Here is a 21,499-nt window from a genome sequence, read left to right as displayed (position 1 = left end):
GATATAAATTTGGGAATCATTAGTGCATAGATGATATTTAAAGCCATGAAATTGGGGAACATCAGGAAGTGAGTGTTAAAAGAGGACCAAGGATTAAGCACTACCATCTTCTAACAAGAATTTGGGGGGAAAGGGAATGACCAGCAAAAGAAGCTGAATAGGAGTGACCAATGAAGTAGGAGGAAAACAACAAAATGTGGAGTATTGGGGAATCTGGCTGGTTCAGTTGGTAGAGCATGCAACCCTTGATCTCAGGGTCATGAGTTCAAGCCCCAGTTTGGGTGTAGAGCCTACTTAAAAACAAAAACAAAACAAAAAACAACAACAACAAAAATAAAGAAAACACGTAATATGTCTTGAAAGTCAAGCAAAGATGTTTTCAAATATTCAGATAGTTCATGTCATGTTGACAAACATGAGGAAGAAGAAAGACTATACCCTGGGTTTGCATTTGAAGTTTTGTATCTCACAGATGACATAGCTAACAGGTCTACTTTTCTACCCTGGTTGACAGTTGGGAGGGTTGCAGACTCTGTGCCAGGTCTCTTGGAATGTTGTTGTGAGGAAGATAGGAGGACTGAAAACAAAAATAAAATAACTCACCCGTAAAGTGCAGGGCAAATGCAAATCCTGTGGCCTAAACTAGAATGAGATCATCTGCCTAAAATGTGGGTAAATGGGAAAGCCCATGTAAAGAAAGATGAAAAATCAAGGTATAGAGGTGCAGAGGACAAGAGGTAGGATAGCTTGAATGCAGTTATGAAAACATAGGGTGTTATTTCTCCCTAACAGATGGAGGAAAGAACAGGGAGTCAACATCACCGTGATAAATACTGAACAGCAAGGAAGCAAACTATCACAGCTGAGGCATGCGGGCTGCTGTGAAACTCAGAAGTGATATTATCAATAAAGCCAGAGTTGGCAAGTATTTAACAAATAAACAACATATGGCTCATTGGTTGCCATGTCCCTGGAAACATCTTCTCTCAGGAGAAAGTGTGCCTCTGTAAATGAGTTTCTAGTTGGTGCACATTGCTTTTGATACATATGGCAGTTGTGAAATTATAACTACCCAGTTTACCTAAGCAAAAATGCTGCTAAAAAGACATCTATACAGTTCTGACTCTGGACAAAGGGACTCAGTTCTTCCTATTTCTTCCATTAAGTACAACTATAAACCTAGACATTATATATAAAATAAACAGGAAAAGACTCTGAAAGGTGGAGAGAAGAAGGCATACTGGTTTGGGACTTCTCTTTCTGAAGAAGCCGTAGTAGTGAGTTCCTTGAGTTTTCTTTTTGTCTCATATATTCCAGGATCCTGGAGTAGATAGCAATCCAGAAATGCCAAAGGACACAGGTCCAAAAAAAAAAAAAATCTTTGACAAAAGTCTGTTTTTTTTTTTTGAGGATAAACAAAGGAGTAGCCTAGCAAGATAGAACAAGTTTTAGATAGTCTTTGCCCTACTTTAACCAAACACCACAGAAAACACTGCAGTCTCACTTCCACCTTCATGGGTGAAGACTGAGTGTGGAGCCTAAACTTTGACCCTTGCCTAACTGTAATGAAGCAGCCCTTCCCACCTGGATTTAAAGCAGCATAAAAACGCTTCAGTGAGCAATTATGAACATACTTGAAACAAATGAAAAACAATGTGTAAGCAAAAAAGACCTAGCAAATAAATACAAGAAATAAACAAGAACCAAAAGGATATTTTAGAACTGAAAAACACAACAACTGAAATTAAAATTTCAATGGATGGCTCAACAGTAGAATGGATATGACAGAGGGCAGAGTCAGTGAACTTGAAGATACAGTGATAGAAATTATCCAGTTTGAACAACAGAGAGAAAATAGACTGAAGAAAGAAAACACTCAGGGGCCTGTGAAACGTTTGTTGGATCTTAACAAAAGTTCTAACATTCTTGTCCATTGGTATCTTGGAAGGTGAGGAGAGAGTGGGCTTAAAAAGTACTAGAAGAAACAATTTACCAAAGAAAATTACTAGAAGAAAATTTACCAAATTTTGCAAAAGAAATATGCCTACAGATTCAAGAAGCTGAGTGAATCAGATAAGATAAACCCAAAGAAATCCATGCCAATGTAATCAAACCTCAGAAAATTAAAGACAAATTAAAAATATTTAAAATTCCTGAGAGAGGGGCGCCTGGGTGGCGCAGTCGGTTGAGCGTCCGACTTCAGCCAGGTCACGATCTCGCGGTCTGTGAGTTCGAGCCCCGCGTCAGGCTCTGGGCTGATGGCTCAGAGCCTGAAGCCTGTTTCCGATTCTGTGTCTCCCTCTCTCTCTGCCCCTCCCCCGTTCATGCTCTGTCTCTCTCTGTCCCCCCCAAAAATAAATAAATAAATGTTGAAAAAAAATAAAATTCCTGAGAGAAATGATATCTTATTTAGGGGGAAAACCAATGAGAATGGCGATTTCTCATCAGAAATCATGGAACCCAGAATGAAATGGAACAACATTTTTCCAGTGTTTAAAGAAAAAGAACTGTCAATCCAAAATTCTGTACCCAGTGAAAATAGCCTTCAGGAATGAAGGGGAAATCCAGACATTCTCAGATAAAAGAAAACTGTGAGGATTTGTCATCAACAGATCTACTCTCAAAGAATGACTAAAGGAAGCTGAGAAAGGAAGGAATCTTGGCATATTAGGAAGGAAGACAGGACAATGGAAAGAGTAAAAATGTGGAGCATAGGAAAGAAAGGAGATTGAATTAAACCTGTATAGCCTACAAAACAAATGATCTTGGAGATCAGTAGATACTAGGATGATAACTCTTTTTTTTAATTAATTTATTTATTTTTGAGAGAGAGAGAGAGAGAGAGAGAGAGAGAGAGAGAGAGAGACAGCAGGGGAAGGGTAGAGAGAGAGGGAGAGAGAGAATCCCAAGCGGGCTCTATGCTGACAGCCGACAGCCTGGAGCCTGACATGGGGCTCCATCTCACGGACTGTAAGGTCATGACGTGAGCTGAAATCACGAATCAGATGCTTAACTGACTGAGCCACCCAGGCACCCCTAGGATGATAAAGCTTAATACAAGTTCCCTCCTATTTCCACTGGCTTTGTAAAACACACTGATTTCTTCTATGTGTCAGAACCCCATCTTTTAAAGAAGCCACCCCAAAATGTTCTTGCATTGCCTACTTGGGGTACAAGAATGACATTAAATGATGTGTGTGTGCAGCCTCTTCTGTTTCCTGTCTTGTATCTAGAAATTCTCCCTCTTTTGTGATCCAGCCACCCCACATGTAAGCTTACCTACTCAGGTATAGACTACCCTCACCGTGGCTCTGTTGTTTCTCCTGCCAGACTCTGATAAAGGTTGTACTTTCATCACTGAAAACTCTTTATGGAGTCTCAAAAGTGGTTAAAAATAAGTTTTTTGGTCAAGGAGTATCTCTTCCATTCAGCCCTCATTTTCATACTCCCTCTTTAGCTGATAATTATTATCAGTTATTAATGATTTGGGATATTATTTTTTTAATGTTTATTTTTGAGAGATAAAGAGAGAGAGAACAAGCAGGGGAGGGATGGAGAAAGAGGGAGACACAGAATCTGAAGCAGGCTCCAGGCTCAGAGCTGTCAGCACAGAGCCTGATGCGGGGCTCAAACCCATGCACTGTGAGATCATGACCTGAGCTGAAGTGGGATGCTTAACTGACTGAGCCACCCAGGTGCCCTGATTTGGGATTTCTAGAACCCCAGAGGCTGAATTTGTCTGTATAGTGAAGCCTTCTGTCTGGGACTAGAGCTCCAGCTGTCCCCCATCAGAGATAGAAGACAGAAGAAGAGATGGCCAGCAATGGACACTCCCAGCTGGTGGATGATAATTACATTCCCCCCTGGCCTCAGGTTCCCCATATATCTTCTTTGCATTTGGACCCTACCACTGTCTAACTCAAGATCATGGATAGGAATCACATGGTGTAAATTGGGGAGTGGACATCTTTGCATGTTCTTAGTTGATATGCAGATAGAGAAGGGAGGAGTTGACCAATGATGCAACATTGGCTCTAGACCTGGGAGCTTCTGCCATGAGTGACTATGGGTTACACAGTGAGGTAACAACATTTCTGTGGGACCATGGAGGCCAGTGTACTGTTATGAGAGTCGAATGGTAAATTCAGCATTGCCTTAGAGTTATTAAAGAAAACAAGGCTTTAACTTATTTTTGTTTTTTTAACCAAGATCTCCAAGATGAGAACATAGCATGATCATGTAGATGGCAAAGTAAACCTTGTTCTAGCTGGAGGAACAGTTGGATTAAGATTAAGTCCTCAAATCCCAAAACCTCACTAATGCCTAAAGCCTACCTCAGTAGTGTATACCTTCTTCTGCACCATAATCTCACCATACAAGCCATTTTCTTTCTCTTCCCTCACACAGAAACAAGGAAATAGTTTTTTAAGGCATCCTTTATAAAACCTTTATGCTATGAATATTAATCCATTAAAACTTACATCAAGCAATGTGTTATGTGTGACTCTGATGCTGAGGCTCATTCCTGAGAAAAGAACGGAGAATACACCATTATGGAAGTTACCTGGAACACAGACACTGAATGAGTAGTCAGAAGAGCATTTACTATAATGTTCCCATTGCTGTGAAGGACCAGATTAGGCTATGAGAACATACACAGGGTGGTCCTGAGTCTCAGAAATCAGATCAGATTTCCTCGGAGTAGGTGGGGTGAAAGCAGTAAACTCCATTCATGCAGGAATACATAAAATGTGAATTGATTATTTTGACTCAGTGATATATAATGGATTAGGCAAAAGAGACCTGCAAATTTCTATGACTAGATAACACAGGCAGATCTTTTGAAATTTGTTATAAAGGAATTTGTTATAAAGAATTAATGTCGGGGCGCCTTGGTAGCTCAGTCGGTTGAGCGTCTGACTGCGGCTCAGGTCATGATCTCAGTTTGTGGGTTTGAGCCCCGTGTTGGGCGCTGTGCTGACAGCTCAGAGCCTGGAGCCTACTTCAGATTCTGTGTCTGCCTCTCTCTCTGCTCCTCCTCTGCTCTCACTCTGTCTCTTTCTCTCTCAAAGATAAATAAACATTAAAATTGAAAAAAAGAATCAATGTTTACTTTTATGTTTTCATGTAATGAAAATATTGTCCAGTTTGTCCTTTTTTAAACCTTTATATGTTGATGCATGTGCTAAAGTTTGAATGTATACATATTCCTATTTCTTTTTTGGTATTTTTTGATCATGCTAATAAATTAGTGGAAATACTACTCCACTTGTAAAAACTAACTTCCATTTCATGACCATTACTACTCAAGACTTCCTTGTTCACCAGTAAACACGCTTTGTCTCCTTACATACTTCCTAAACAAAGTAGATAAAATTTTATTTGATGGTTGAATCAACATGGAACCTGGAGAAGTACTATCCCCCAAATCTTATAACTCTGTGGAGATTGGTGAATTCCTTGCCTTTACTTTGTTTGGCTTTCCAACGGAAATTCAGTCAAACAATGGTAGATGAGATGGTGATGAGATAAGATACAGGTGGAAGATCTGATCTCACTTGTCCAATAAAAGGAGAGCAGCTAGTCCAGGTCCTGCTAGATACAGCTGGGGTCTTTACATCATATGCCTATGGAGAAGATCTTAATTTAAGATCATCTTAAATTAAGAGCATGGCTGAACTCCAGAAAGTATTGTCCTGCCCCTTTCTCAAGGATGCCATTAGGGAGCTGTACTCTATGATGTGTGGATGCAGCATCTGTCTAAGGTATGTTCCTTTTTGGTCATGGAGACTGACAAAAAGCTCAGTCTGTCCAGAGTGCTTTCAGTTTCATGGAAGAAGCAAATCCATGAACACTTTGCACTGGGCGATTTGGTCAGCGTTATCAGAGTTGGAGCCAGCAATGAGCAAGGGTCTGAGCATTTGCTCTGGAATGGTGAATTTCTATGTAACCATGTATTCACTTGTATAGCTGCTGCAACAAATTGCCACAAAGTGGGTGGTTTAAAACAACAGTATTGCCTCACAATTGTTGAAGTTAATAGTTCAAAATCAAGGAGTCTGCAAGGCTATGCTTCCTCTAAAGGTTCCAGGAGAAGATCCTTTGTTTCTTCTTTCTGGTAGTTGCCAGCAATCTTTGGCATTCCTTGACTTGCACTGCACCCCTCCAGTTTCTGCCTCCATTGTAACACGGCCTTCTTTTCTCTGTGTCTGTTTCTGTGTGCCTTCTCCTTTTCTTACAAGGACATCAGTCATACTGGATTTAGAGTCCACTGTAGTCCAGGCTAGCCCTATTTTAACTAATTACATCTGCAAATACACTATTTCCAAATAGGGTCACATTCTGAGTTCCAGGTGGACTAAATTTTTGAAAGAGAGTATTCAATCTAGTACAGGCAGTGAGAGTAAAACTCAGAAAAGAATTGACCTATTTCATTTGTCCAAACTATTCTGAGGACCTCTGTTTAATATTCTGCAAACCCAACTTGTACTTCACTTGTTCCAGGAGAGAGAGAACCAGGATGGTCTTTTAGTCTCCAGTGCCTTGTCATCTCTTGGATCCAGAGGATACAGATGAACATGGCCCTGGGGAGGCTGGTAGCTGAGATTAAAGTGATTATGCTGCTGGGTGATGAAATCCTATGTGTATGTGAAGTCTTGGTCCAGCCGTGGCAATGACTTCCTCATATTTTGAAATGACACATCTGAGGAGTGTCAGATGTGGGTATGTCTAGCAAAGTCAACCAGAAAACCTGGTGATGTTGATGCCTACTGCTTGTGCACTGGGTTCCCTTGTCTTACATTCTGGCTGCCACTGTGAGCAGGTGGAAGTGGGAGAGATAGCTGAGTGGGCTGTTGGTGTTTTGGGGGGAATCTGCATATTGTTAAGAAACTTTCTGTAATCTTCAGACCTTGGTTTCTGGATTGTTAAGAAACTTTCTGTAATCTTCAGACCTTGGTTTCTGGATTATGAGCATCAGGGGAGGACATCAAGTAGTTGTCACTTCTGAACTCTGTGCATAGCCAGAGTTGCAGAAGGTCAGGGTTTTCCTGGACTGTGATCTGAAGGCCATTTTGTGTTTCAGTGCTATATGTGGATTATTAGAGTTCTTCTACCTTATCATTTCTAATTTTAAAAAGATTTTTTTTGCAGATTTGTTATAGCTTGTATTTTAGTTCAGTTGGGGAAATGAATTCTCAGTTTTATTTATATGTCTATCAAAAACAGCTTTTTGAGGTAGAAGGTCACACAATAAAGTACACACATCTGGGGCGCCTGGGTGGCGCAGTCGGTTAAGCGTCCGACTTCAGCCAGGTCACGATCTCGCGGTCCGTGAGTTCGAGCCCCGCGTCGGGCTCTGGGCTGATGGCTCAGAGCCTGGAGCCTGTTTCCGATTCTGTGTCTGCCTCTCTCTCTCTGCCCCTCCCCCGTTCATGCTCTGTCTCTCTCTGTCCCAAAAATAAATAAACGTTGAAAAAAAATTTTTTTAAAAAGTACACACATCTAAATTATGCAGTTTGGTAAATTTTGGCTTATGTATCACTTGTGAAACGGTTGCCACAATCAAGATAGTGAACATATGCCTCACTCCTAAATTCTCCAGTGCCTCTTAATATCTGCTTTTGTCACTACAGATTAGTTTGCATTTTTTAGAGTTTCATACAAGTAGAATCATTTAATAGTAGTCTTTTGTGGATGGCTATTTTCACTCAGCACAATTGTTTTCAGATTTACTAATGTTGTATGCAGCAACAGCTTATATCTTTTTATTTCTTTTTTTTTTTTTTAATTTTTTTTTTCAACGTTTATTTATTTTTGGGACAGAGAGAGACAGAGCATGAACAGGGGAGGGGCAGAGAGAGAGGGAGACACAGAATCGGAAACAGGCTCCAGGCTCTGAGCCATCAGCCCAGAGCCCGACGCGGGGCTCGAACTCACGAACCGCGAGATTGTGACCTGGCTGAAGTCGGACGCTTAACCGACTGCGCCACCCAGGCGCCCCTATTTCTGATTAGTATTCCATTGCATGGGATATACAGAACTGGTTTCTTCAAACATTCGTTGATGGACATTGGAATTATTCCCAGTTTGGGGGCTGATACAAATAAAACTACTGTGAACACTCCTGTGAAAAATGTAATAGACAAGGAGTCCATAAAGAAATGCAAAAATAAAGTGTGTATACCGAAGGACTCATACTATTCTCATTTTTCAACAGAAGTTGCTCTGGCAAAGGTTACCTATGAGCTAGTTATTGGTAAATCCAGGTAACCTGGGTAGGTCCTTATGTTACATTACTTCTGTGGTCTTCTGCTCCTGCAGACCCCTCCACCCTCAGCTCCCATCAATTTTTCTTCTAACTCTCCTGTAGCCTATACGAACTCATTCCCTGTCTTCATGCTAGTGCCTATGTGTGGGTTTCCTCATTTTTCTTTCAATAAATCCTTTCTTTCATGTTTCAAACTTCTTGTCGCTGATTGCTGGTTTCTTTTTCTTTTCCCCTGTTGGTGTTTGATATTCACTGATAGCTGACTTTGAGATAAAATTTTAAAAATTCTCGCACCTTCCATGTCTATGGACCCTTACTTCTAAGGTGTTGAAAAAAAAAAAGTTGGCAACATGACCACTGTTATCTTTGTTTTCTGAGAAAGCAGAAAGAAAATAGTGTTCTCTGGGGTTCAATTTTCAGCTTGTTCTTCCTATTAGGTAATTTTCTCTGAACCATTTCGTATTCCTCATGGATTTAACTATGCGTCTGCTGGAACTCCCAGGTTTGAATCTGCAGCCCAGCTCTGCCAACCCTCAGGCTTCCTGATAGTTCTATTGTTATCTGTCCTTAAGATGTATGTTGTTGAAAATTCACAACCAAGTATTGTTTGTTCATGTGTTTATTTTTAACTCTCAGTTACTCTTCATGTCAATATATGTTTAATCTACACCATTATAACTATTTGGGGGACCTAATTTCTGCTCCTGTTTTCATCCAACTGCTTGATAAAAAATCACATTAACCCCTGTCTGTCAGCCAGTTCAGCCATGCCTTTTGAAGATAGGTCAGTTTTGTGTTTGATGGAATTGTCTGTTGGAGCACCTCTTTTCAGTTTGTCTCTCTTTTTCTGCCAAGAACAGATTTGGACATAGCTATGGGGTAGTGTGTTTTACCCACTTTTTTCTTTTGCATGGGTTTTACCTTTCAAGACAATCCTGAAGCCATCCTCGAGGAAAGCTACAAGCAATTTCTGCATTTTCTTGTTTGGTTTTGGTTTGGATTGTTTTGCTTCTAGCCAAGTCTGCTGCCTTTAGCTTCAAAAAATTCTGGCAACTTTCCTTCAAAACATGCATAATTGCATAGTGTTATAAGAGTTATATTTTTACATAGTTATAGGATTTTCCCAGGCAAGATATAAAAAGGTTTGGGCTCATGTGTATCTCCACAAAGACAAAACGTATCTGAAATAGACATATAAACACATCTTCATGCTTTTTAGATCTACTTTTGTGCATACCCCCAAATAACTGTCTGTGGTCTGGGTGTGCCAGCAACTTTACTGTTAGGTTCGTTGTGGAAAGCTTAAAGGGTAACATGAGGTGCCACGGTCCTCAGTGATTCCTGTTGTTTTGATGCATGAATTTTTTATTGACTGGGACAGAATGTATGCGCTGCTTGTGCACAGATGGGTCTAAATCTCTTCCAGGTGAAATCTTGGGAGCTATTTCAGTCAGGGAGCTCAAGGTCATAGAACGAATGAATGCACCGCCAGATAGTCATTCATACATGAAATGCATTGCCATTGTAAGATGTAAAGAGGAAAAATACATCCATCATAAAAAGAAACCTCTTAATTTTGCTGGGTTTTGTTATAGGGACACTCACTAAAACAGAAAATTGAGCTATTTATAGTCTTCATGTTTGTAAACAAAACATTTGATTTATCACATTTTAAGCAATTCCAGTAGGAAGTTGCACTAGTTTGTGAAAGCCAGTAGATTTTTTGCAGCCAAAAGGGGGAAAATAAAAGCTTCTATGGATTCATCAAGAAATCACACTTCCTGGCACGAACACTCGGGCGGAAGAGTGCCAGCTGTACGCACTGATGACGACAGGATAATCAGTTCTTGCCAAAGACATTGCTCACTGTTTCTGCACTGCAGTGCTGATTCTGGGGATTCCCGTAGAACTCCAAAGTACCAAATGTACAGTGTTTTTACTGCACATAAAAATATTTATGGCCTACTGGTTTTCATGAAGAAACTTGACATTGGCCAAGATGGAAAACCAGAAATCTATTGCCTATTCATGTGTTAAGTTCTTTGAGAAATTCAAAAATCTCAAAAAAATTTAAATTTTAAATGAATTCTAAAAATCTCAAAAATCTTTCAGTAAAATTGATGCTCCTGATAGAAGCCTCCTCTATCTGGTGGCTGTCCTTGCATTCTCAGGCAATACTGAATACCACAAAGGATGATGAGCATGCTCCCTGAGAAGCACAAACAGCAGTGGGGAACACAGACTTTGGGTCTCCATTTCCGTTTCCTGTGTGTGAGACCAAGGCTGTTGTCTTGGGGCACCAATCTATAAGAGGTTCTAAAGCATCAACAGAAATAAGAGATGGAGAAAATTGAACTTAACATAGGTTTCCCAGATAAAATGTAAGACACTCAATTAAATTTGAATTTCAGATAAATGACAAATAATTTTAAAATAGAAATGTGTTCTGGTTATTGCAATGGGACATACTTATACTAAAAATTATGCATCCTGTATCTGAAATGAAAATTTAAGTGGGTGTCCTGTCTTATATTTGCACAATCTGGCAACTCTAGGTTTGCCATTCTCTTAGAACAAAGAATGTGTATTTAGGGGTGGCAGATTCACTTTAATGAGGAGCTGAGAGGGGATTAATAAGGTGCTGATGACTAACCACAGATAGTTTAACTCCTTTCTAAAGAAGATGGCACTAGGTAAATGTAGGCTCAGTTTTTGTTGGCATTGTTGGTGGTGTGTGTATGTACAGCTACTTAGTTGGGACGTTTGTTTGCTCATTGAGTAGGATATGCAGATATGGGCCATGGCTGAGTTGCTGGAGGGAATACAGGAGTAGCTGAGGGCTGCCATTGGCTGGTCTTCCTCCTTTGTCTTCCACTGCTCTGTGCTCAGCCTTTGTACTAGGGTAAACAGTGAATTAATAACCAGAGAATATTTGAAGTGGCCCCAGTTATCAGCCTGCCTGGGGCGATCACACATCTCTGGTGGATCTGATTAAAAATATGGTGGGTAAGAATGCAGTCAATGGACCGGGTTCCAGTTCTGGCTCCTTCCCCTGAGAGATTGGAGGAAAGTTACTCAATACCTTCAAGCTCAGTTTTTCTATCTGCAGCGTAATAATACCTACCTTAAAAGGGTATTGTGAGAATTAAATGACTTAATTTATATAAAGTAGGTACATTGGCTGGCCTCTAGTAAGAACACAATATATGACAGGTGCTATTTTTACTGTTATTTCCCAAAACAATGTATGCCAGGTTGTATTGAATTGTTTACTTGAGGTAACCTATCTTTGAATGGACCCACCTTGAGGAGAATATCATGGTGACAAACTGGAGCCACTGGATGAATGCTAAGGTGAAGAATGTTGCCATCTATTGTAAACTCCCCTGGTTGGTTCCTGAGCAATCACATTAATAGAACAGGTTCTCTAGGCCAGAACTTCCCAACTGAAGTACAGTTGTTAAGCCTGAGGGACTGATTCCCTGAGACTTTGAGGTGAGGGCATCAGGTTCTAAAGCTCAAGTGGCTAGGGAACATGGATCCGTTTATCTCAGCCATTTTCTGTGATTGCCATGACTTTAAAAAATGTTAGAAGGCTATGTTAGGTTGCAATGTAAAACATTCAGTGGTTACAAAATAATACGTGTAGTTTAGTATAATTTGTGAAAAATAAAACAGGTTTTAGATTTTAGCCAGCTAGCCTGCTAGATATGTAGTAGATTGAAGTTGTTTGAGGAGGCTATAATTGTGGGTGACTTTTTCCATAATATTTTCCCCAAAAGCACTTCTGTAATTAAGAGAGGACAAATAAGTGTTACTTTAAAAACTCTTTTCGGGGCGCCTGGGTGGCTCAGTCGGTTAAGCGTCCGACTTCAGTCAGGTCACGATCTCGCGGTCCGGGAGTTCGAGCCCCGCGTCAGGCTCTGGGCTGATGGCTCAGAGCCTGGAGCCTGTTTCCGATTCTGTGTCTCCCTCTCTCTCTGCCCCTCCCCCGTTCATGCTCTGTCTCTCTCTGTCTCAAAAATAAATAAATGTTAAAGAAAAATTAAAAAAAAAACCTCTTTTCATTTTAGTGTTATTTTTAAAATGTTAATTTAGATGCACCTGCTAGTAAATAAACTCCTAACAGTGAGGTAAAGTAGACACAGTTGTTATATCATGAACAATAGAGCAGCCATTAGTGAGGGCTAAGTAACAGCTTACACTTAATCTAGGAAGGAAGCTGTCTGTTTTGCAAGGAAAAATGAAAAAAGTTGTCCATCTAGGAGAAAGTAATGACTGTTGAAATTTAAACAGCGATATAAAGAGAATTTTTGAGTTCAGAGAATAAAAATCATATTTGATTTTTTAAATGTTTTTTTAAAATTTTTTTTTCAATGTTTATTTTTTTTGGGGACAGAGAGAGACAGAGCATGAACGGGGGAGGGGCAGAGAGAGAGGGAGACACAGAATCGGAAACAGGCTCCAGGCTCTGAGCCATCAGCCCAGAGCCTGACGCGGGGCTCGAACTCACGGACCACGAGATCGTGACCTGGCTGAAGTCGGACGCTCAACCGACTGCGCCACCCAGGCGCCCCTAAATGTTTTTTTAAACTTTATTTTGAGAGAGAGAGAGAGAGAGAGAGAGAGAGAGAGAGAGAGAGAGAGAAGGAGGGGCAGAGAGAGAGGGAGAGAGAGAATCTGAAGCAGGCTCAACGCTGTCAGTGCATAGCCTGACATAGGGCTGGATCTCACAGCTGTGAGATCATAACCTGAGCTGAAATCAAGAGTCAGATACTGAACCAACTGAGCCACCCAGGTGCCCCTCAACATACTTGATTTTCATCAACATAAATAGAGTAAACAACTACTTTAAAATTCATTATAAAATTAATTTAATGAATTAAGCGTTCATTAAATACTGCTATCTTTGTTGAATGAATATGTGACTAACAAAGCACCTACTATGTGCCAGGACTCTGCTCAGCAACTGGAGTGTCAGATGTGTGGTCCATGTGCTAAAATTGCCCATGGTCAGGGAGAAGAGGCAAGTTTATTTTCTTCCCAAGACCTTTTGTGTTTTTTCCTTATTTGTACTAGTTGTAAACTAGTTGCTTACTTATTTGTACTAGTTATGACAAATTACTAATTTATCATAAGCACCTGCTTCCTGAATTTTCTCAGTCTTCCAGGAAATGTCAATAACCACTTTTTCGTCTGTTTCTTGAATTAAACTCATTTAACTGACTTCCATCTGAATGGCTGGCGTATCCTCCTTCTCATTTAGTAATCTTGTCCCCATGTAGTGCCACTTGTGTGCATTTACATTGCTTTTCAAAGGTCATTTCTATTGGATTTGCATTTTTTTCCCTGTAAAAGTTCATACGTCTCTGAAAAATTCTTTTATTGTATAAGGTGATGTATTAATGTGAGAAGGGATCAATATTGTAAACAAGTGGTCATGTCACACGGTAACACACCATGATTGTAAACGCATATAGAGAGATTACTATCATAATCAAATAAAACTACAATAAACATGATCTGACACCTTTCATGATTTACATATTTGTCCTTGGACAGCGGTGTAATTAGGGACAAATGGTTCATATGATGTTCAAGTAAATGACTATAATTTGGATTACTTTTATGCAGTTAAGCCACATTTTTAGTTTTCCTCATTCCATGTACCCTTCCATCATCTTCACACACCCATGACACTTGCAGCTGGGAAAAGACAAAGGTCTGGAATCTTACTCATCAACAGCTGGAGGGCTCTGTCCTGCTTCTCTCCCTGCCCTAGCCCTGAGAGTCCCTGTGTCCTCTTGATGTGCCTTCTCTGCCATCCCAACCCCAGTGCCTTCGCACTCAGAGCTGCATCCTGCTCTGCCTCCACCATCCTGGAGCAGCAGAATGAGGCAGCAGAAGCTCGTAAGCCAGAAGAATGAGGATTACCTAGTGACATGGGGAAGGAGGTAAACTGACCACATAATCATTGTTGGGTGAGTGAAGAAGGGAGAGGGCTGAAAATTGTGCAGATTGGCTCTGTATCCCTGATACCTAGGAGAGCACCTACAGAGAGTTGGAATGAGAAAGGTTATCTAAGTAAGGTGTGCATATAATTTATTGTCCAAACTAGGATACCTTTGAGAGTGAATGGGGGAGTAGTAATAATTTTGCTGGGACTATAGGTATTGTCTCATGGAAAACTGGATTTAGTGTCACACTATTTCTAAGTGGGCATTGGAGAGAGAAGGAGAAGAGAGTTAAGGTTATTGTCACTCCTGAATGAACATTTACACAAGGAGCCCTAGGACTCTATCCTGATTACTCATTATACTTTTTGTCCCTTCTCTTCCAGTCCATTTCTTGTGAGAAGATGGATTTTCCAAATGATGGCTCTAGTTTTCTCACTGTCCTTAAAATCTCAAGTGGTCCCCCATGGTTAGCAGAATAAAGTCTGTACCCTCACCAGCTGGTATTCCAGCCCTGCCCCCATAGGGTTCCAATCTTATTTCTCAGTTTTCCTCTTTGAGAAACCATTGGAACTTCAAACCATTGGAACTACTGGCTACTCTTGCCTGTAATTTCTTACCTCCATGTCTTTGCTTATACTGTATCATCTTGTTGCTTAGAAACTTAACTTCTGTTAAGTTTCTGTTTGTGCTTATACAATTTCTGCCCACTTTCCATGACCCAGCTCAAATTTCAGCTAAAATGCTGTGGGAAGCTGAGAATTAGAAGAAAAACATTCTCTGTGAAGTGTTCTCTACTCACTCTTGTCTAGCTCTGAGCCCCCCTGGAGTTTTTAGATAGACATCTGTGTACCTTTATGTGGACCCACAAGACTGCTTTGATCCTTGCATTATCATTTAGATAGAGGTCTTACATCCCCTTATAGATCAGAAGTTGCTTTAGGGCACAATCAACATACCATTCTTCCTGTAACTCAAAAGCTTTGCACTTGGTCCACACACAGCGGACTTGATCAATGAAAGAGATTAGAGACTGAAATTCAGAATTCTTTATCTCTGCTTGGGTGAAGAAAATCTGTGGGACAAAGGTACTTCCTGTTTTGCTTGCTCAAAGACTTGGGACTGGTGTGGGTGTGAGCATCCACTTTTTGCTGGCCGGGAGGAGGGACTCCCTGTTCCTCACAGGAGGACTAGATGAGATGGACCAGCTTCTGGCATTTAGCAAGGCTGTTATGATCTCTCAAACTAGAGTTACATGTTGGGTGTAGACAGAGAATCACAATATCCTGTTATTAAATGGACTATACATGACTGTAACAGGCCGTTTCTGATATTGGCATCAGCCAGGCACTGGCCATTTGGGAACCCTGTCTCTGGGCATCTTATTGCCTAGGTATTCATAACTGCTGGATGCAATAATTCAAACCTTGGCTGAAATTATATGCAAAGCCAACTTTCTTTTTATTAAACCAGCATTCTAGGCACCAGCCTATCTGTTTTGGACTATTAATTCTGATCACTTTGAAAACCAAAATGACTAACAGTACAAAGAAAGACTGTCAAAGTGAATATTCATCCCTAACTCATCATAATCTCTGCCATATGTCCTTGGCACAAATCGAGTTGCTGCCTGGGGCATTTCATCCTCTGCAGTGAGGCATGCTGGAAATTTGTGTTGGTGAGGGCTGCTTTGGCTATTTTACACTCTGAAGGGGTACCAGGAGCTGTTTCCAAAAAGAACGAAATTCAAGGCATCTATTTTCTTTGGCATTTGTAACGTTGGAACTATGGAAATAGGTGTCTTAGATTTGGTGGATATGACAAAGGTTTTAGTCTAACAAAAATTTATCAAAAAATCATATTCAGTATTTTCTCTACTAGCCAACTCTAGATTTATTTAATAGCCTACTCACTATTAAAGCCTGAGCACTGTGAAAGAGAAGAGAATTTGACTATATCTGTAAGAAATGCATCCTACTATGTGTTAAATAACCTTTATTGTAATAAAACTGTAGCCGATAGGACCCTATACTACATATACTAACTTATATGTTGGAGCCAACTATACCATATAGAAAAAATTATTCCAACCAAATTCCTGAGTGTATTTTTGACTTAGCATTAGATCTGGAAGGCCCAGTCCTATTTTGGTCAAGGTATTTAGGTATTTATTTGGTCATGGCATTTTGAGTCTAAGCTGCAACGTAATTGTAGGGCATAGCATTATTTATTTGTTGGCTCTCTATATAATTTCTCCAGACTTTTATAAAGATGGACAGAATCAGAGAGGTAATTTAGCCTCATGGCTCCCTTTTGGATATGAGGAAGTCAAAACTAGAGAAGTTAAGCAACAGTTTGAGGTAGTACAGCTTGTTAGTGGTAGTGCTAATGTAACTGACACGGTATCACTTCTACCATGTTCTTTTGGTCACAGAGCCAGCCTAGATTCGTGAGGAGGGGAGGTAAGTCCCAATTCTTGATGGAAATAATGTGAAAGCATTTGTGGCCATCTTTAACACACCATACTTATAAAGTAGTAATTTTGCTTCATAAAGTTTTAGAACTCTTGAGGGTACTTACTGCCTTTTACTTGAAAAAATTTCAGGGGCACCTGGGTGGCTCAGTCGGTTGGGCATCCAACTTTGGCTCAGGTAATGATCTTGTAGTCTGTGAGTTCGAGCCCCACGTCAGACTCTGTGCTGACAGCTCAGAGCCTGGAGCCTGATTCAGATTCTGTCTCCATCTCTCTTTGCCCTTCCCCCACTCTCACTGTCTCTCTCTCTCTCTCTTTCTCTCTCTGTCAAAAATAAAATAAAAACTTAAAAAAAATTTTTTTAATTTCAGCCATTCTTCAAATTTTTTTTCTTTTCTATTTTCTCTTTTCTTTCTGAAACTTCAATTGCACATAGATTAAACCCTTGATATTATTCTACAGGTCAGTTAATCTCTGTTTATTGTTTTCTATCCTTTTTTCTCTTCATGCTTCAGTTGGGATAATTTCTACTGCTTGCCTTAAGATTCACTGTTTTGTTTTTCTGCAGTACTCAATCTACTCTTAAACCTATCTAGTGAATTTTTTCCTCTTTGTATATTTTGTATTTTTCAGTTTCAATATTTCCATTTGCTTTTTATTTATAGTATCCATTTCTCTACTGATATTCCCCACCTGTTCACTTATTATGTTAATCTTTTCTTACACATCCATAAATATATTTACAATGGCTGTTTTAAAGTCCTTGTTTGGCATTTCACCATATCTGGGTCATTTCTGGTCTGTTTCTCTTGACATTTTTCTGCTTATGAGTCACTTTTTTGTTTCCATGAATATGTAGTAATTTCTGATGGTATGCTAGAGATTATGAGCTCTGATACTGAAACTCTGGGATTTGTCACTTTCCTTAAAGCCAGTCAGCTTCTGTTTTCATGAATAGTTAATGTACCGACCAATCATTTGCTTTTATTGAAGCTGTTTTTGAGTCTTGTTAGGGTGGTTCTAGGTCTTGGGCTAGAATGGGTTTTTGGGGAGTCTTGGTTGAATGGCCAGGTGATCAGTAAGATCTGTCTACTCTAGCTTGTTACAGCTGCCGTGTCTCTCAGCACTGTGTGCCCTTCAGAATCTCCATTCAGCTTCTGTTCCTTAGGAACTGTTGTCTACCCGGCCGCTCCATGAGTGTGGTCCTGCACACTCATTAACTTGCAGTTAATGACTCAAGAAGACCCCTATGCTGAATTTTGGAGCTCTTTCTATGAACCTGCTCTTTGGTTCACTTTTCTGCAGATTCCAGACGCGTTAGCATCCCTCAATCCTAACTGCGTGAGGTTTCCATGCTCTTGTTGGGCTATCCTTCTCTGCCTGTGTTCCAGAAAGTGTCCACAGGCAAAACATCAGAGCTGTTGGGTGGATTACCACTTTTATTCCCCTTCTTTTGGGGATCATAGTCATCTGCTACCTGTTAGCCTAATGTCTTCTTTTTTTTTTTAATATTTATGGGGCACCTGGGTGGCTCAGTTGATTGAGCGTCTGGCTTCGGAACCATGATCTCATGGTTCGTGGGTTAGAGCCCCACGTTGGGCTCTGTGCTGACAGCTCAGAGACTGAGCCTGCTTCGGATTCTGTGTCTCCTTCTCTCTCTCTGCCCTTCCCCCACTTGCGCTCTGTGTGTGTGAGTCTCTCTCTCTCTCTCTCTCTCTTATTTATCAAAAATAAATAAACATTAAAAAAAATTATTTAAGTAATCACTGCACCCAATGTGGGGCTTGAAGTCATGGCCCTGAGGTCAAGAGTCGCATGCTCCTCCAACTGAGGCAGCTAGGTGCCCCTAGCTCAATGTCTGAAAGTAGTTGCTTCATGTATTTTGTTAAACTTTTACATTGTTTACTGTGGGAGGGTTAGTCTGGCACCAGTTACTCCATCGTAGCAGAGATAGAAGTTCTTTTCTTTTTATACTGAAACAATAGATCTTTTTAATAAGTATAAAATTTCCTGGGGCGCCTGGGTGGCGCAGTCGGTTGGGCGTCCGACTTCAGCCAGGTCACGATCTCGCGGTCCGTGAGTTCGAGCCCCGCGTCAGGCTCTGGGCTGATGGCTCAGAGCCTGGAGCCTGTTTCCGATTCTGTGTCTCCCTCTCTCTCTGCCCCTCCCCCGTTCATGCTCTGTCTCTCTCTGTCCCAAAAATAAATAAACGTTAAAAAAAAAAATTAAAAAAAAAATAAGTATAAAATTTCTTATACTTAAAAAAAAACATAAGTTGCCATTCTACATCATGTGCAATAAACAACCAATGTACCGCATCAAATATAGAGATAATTTTGCTAATGGACTCAAGACACCTATAGGGCTTTCTTTAGCTGTTGGCTTGAAAACTCTTGGTTTTAGGTCAGAATGGTACCTACCTTGACATGCTAAGTTCTTTGTTCTTCTTTTCTTTGATTCTTTGCTGAAAGTCCTGGAATTCTTCTGTTATCTAGTCTTCCTGAGTTCTAGTTCCTTATGAGAACTGACCATGTAAGCCTCCATAATCTCATCACTGATTTAGAGACCTGTTTTCACCCAGTGTGTCTGCATACCAGTTTTTCTATTCTTATCTGTTATTTATCAATTAAGGTAAAATTTAGGCCCAACTTCCCCTGATTTAAATATACTTATGTCCATTACAAGTATTGTGGGGCAGAAGAGATTAATTACCACAATAGCAGCGTGAGTATCTCCCAGCAGGAATAATATACTGCCTTGTAGTTGTTGGTGCTGTATTACATATTCTAGTTTAGAACCATTTTGAATTTGGGCCTTGTTTAATGAGTTTCTCTGAGTGCATCTCTTTATAAAATGGTATCTGTTCACTTTGTTTCTGGGATATAGCTTTAGAACTACATTACTTCCATTTCCTATATGGTTTTTACCTTCAGAAAGGCTGAGTAATATCACATTTTTATATATTTAGGTTTCCTTGATTGGTTGTGAAAATTAGCCTGGACTCACATGAGGAAAAATATAAATGGATCCTCCAAGAAATCTTGGCGTATACATAAGCTATTACTAAAAAATGATTCTTTGTGCATTCTTTCACTGAGAGCACTAGTAGTCTGAGGATTCATTATTACTCTGATTTGGTAAGTAGGGTAGAGAACAGCAAAGAATTTGTTGACAGTTTCGTAGCCAAAAAGCAATCTAATTTTCTTTAAAATATTAATAACTTTTTTTGAAATACTAGTAACGTTTAATAATATACACTCACATGTACAAATACAACAAGCACAAAAGGGTATTTCTTCTTCAGCTATGTTCATTGCTAGACACTGTTCAAGGTACTGGAGCTTGTACTCCAAACAGAAAAAAAAAAAATTCCCTGCCTTCCTAGAGCTTACATTCCAGTGGAGGCAATCACCAAAATAAATAAGTAAATTGTTATGATTAGAAATATTATGTTAGTAAGTGCTAAGTGCTGAGTGCTATAGAAAAGAAAAGAATGTTGGGTGAAAATGGGTTAGGTATTGCTGAGAGGACTGAGCAGGACAGGCAGGGCAGGCCCAGTGAGAGGAGAATATGTACTCAGACTTGTGGTAGGTGAGGGATGAGTCATGCCTGGATTTGGGGAAAGAGCAGCCCTGGCAGAAGAAAAGACACCTGTGTGTCTGGAGAAGCGTGAGTAAGAGGGAAGTAGTTGAAGAGGAGGTTCCAAAGGAAATAGGTGACTGGAGTAGGACACGGGGGCTAGAGTATCCACCCTTATAGTACCAGACCCATTTCTATTTTGTTTTATTTATTTTATTTATTTTATTTTATTTTATTAATTTTTTTTTTTTTTTAATTTTTAGAGCAGGTTAGAGGGGCAGTGAGAGAATCTTAAGCAGGCTCCACACTCAGCATGGAGCCCGACATGGGGCTTGATCCCATGAACCATGAGATCATGACCTGAGTTCAAATCAAAAGAAGCTCTACCAACTGAACCACCCAAGCATCACCCCCCCCCCCCCCCCCAATCAACTTCTCTTTTAAAAAGCCAGAGATTTCCAGCCAGCTTATCCAGTGAGGGGAGGTGTTTTCAAAACTCCCTGCTAAAAATGGGTTCTCCTTCACTGCTTCTCATGGGCGTGATCCTGTGCCTCAGGTGGGTTGGGAAGGGATAAAAGATTGAGAATCACTCTTCTAGGTAAAGTAATGTCCTCCCTGCCTCTCAGTCTCCTGAGTATTCTTCCTTTCTTTTTCCTTCACAAGTCTCCTCTGGTTGCCCAGAAATAGAGCTAAGAAAAGATTATCAGAAGGCTCTGATTGAAGAGATTCCCATTTTCTCTAATCCTCATGACCTAAAGCCCTTAGGGCTCTCCAAATATTTAATGTAGCAGTGGCAGTTTTTTTGAACAGTCATCTCAAATTTGCGTGTAGCACTAGGTACTGTGGAATGATTTTTGAGAGCCCCTGCTTACTCTGGCAAAAATTACATAGAAGAAGAAAAGCTATCAATACAAACTTATCTGGGAAGCATTTTAAAGAAGCATCAGTTATCTGAGTCATGCCAGAAGCCATTTTAAAAGTTTAAGGAGCCAAAAGAAATTATTTTTAGCTTAATACTAGTAGAGCAAATTATTACCTGGGGAAAATTATGAAAACTTGAAGTGCTCTTTGGGGTCCAGGGAGCAATTTGGCTGGGATCCTGTGCCTCTGGCTGGGGGTGTGTTGTAGAGAGACTTATGCCCAGCAGTAAGATCCTGTACTGAGTTTAGATACTCATGTACTATCAGAGAAGATTTTTGAAAAGGGCATGTTAAAATTGGGCAA

At 40.2% G+C, this 21,499-nt stretch overlaps 1 protein-coding gene across 4 annotated transcripts in view; it reads left to right on the top strand.

The window, feature by feature from the left end:
• RAPGEF4 (Rap guanine nucleotide exchange factor 4) overlaps positions 1-21,499 on the top strand; it is a 294,734-nt gene that overhangs the window by 15,964 nt on the left and 257,271 nt on the right. The window lies entirely within an intron of this gene.

Source organism: Prionailurus viverrinus, chromosome C1, assembly GCF_022837055.1.
Source record: "Prionailurus viverrinus isolate Anna chromosome C1, UM_Priviv_1.0, whole genome shotgun sequence".
Lineage (NCBI taxonomy): Eukaryota > Metazoa > Chordata > Mammalia > Carnivora > Felidae > Prionailurus > Prionailurus viverrinus.
Note: the sequence above shows the minus strand (reverse complement) of the source record. Positions and strands in the feature narration are given on the sequence as shown.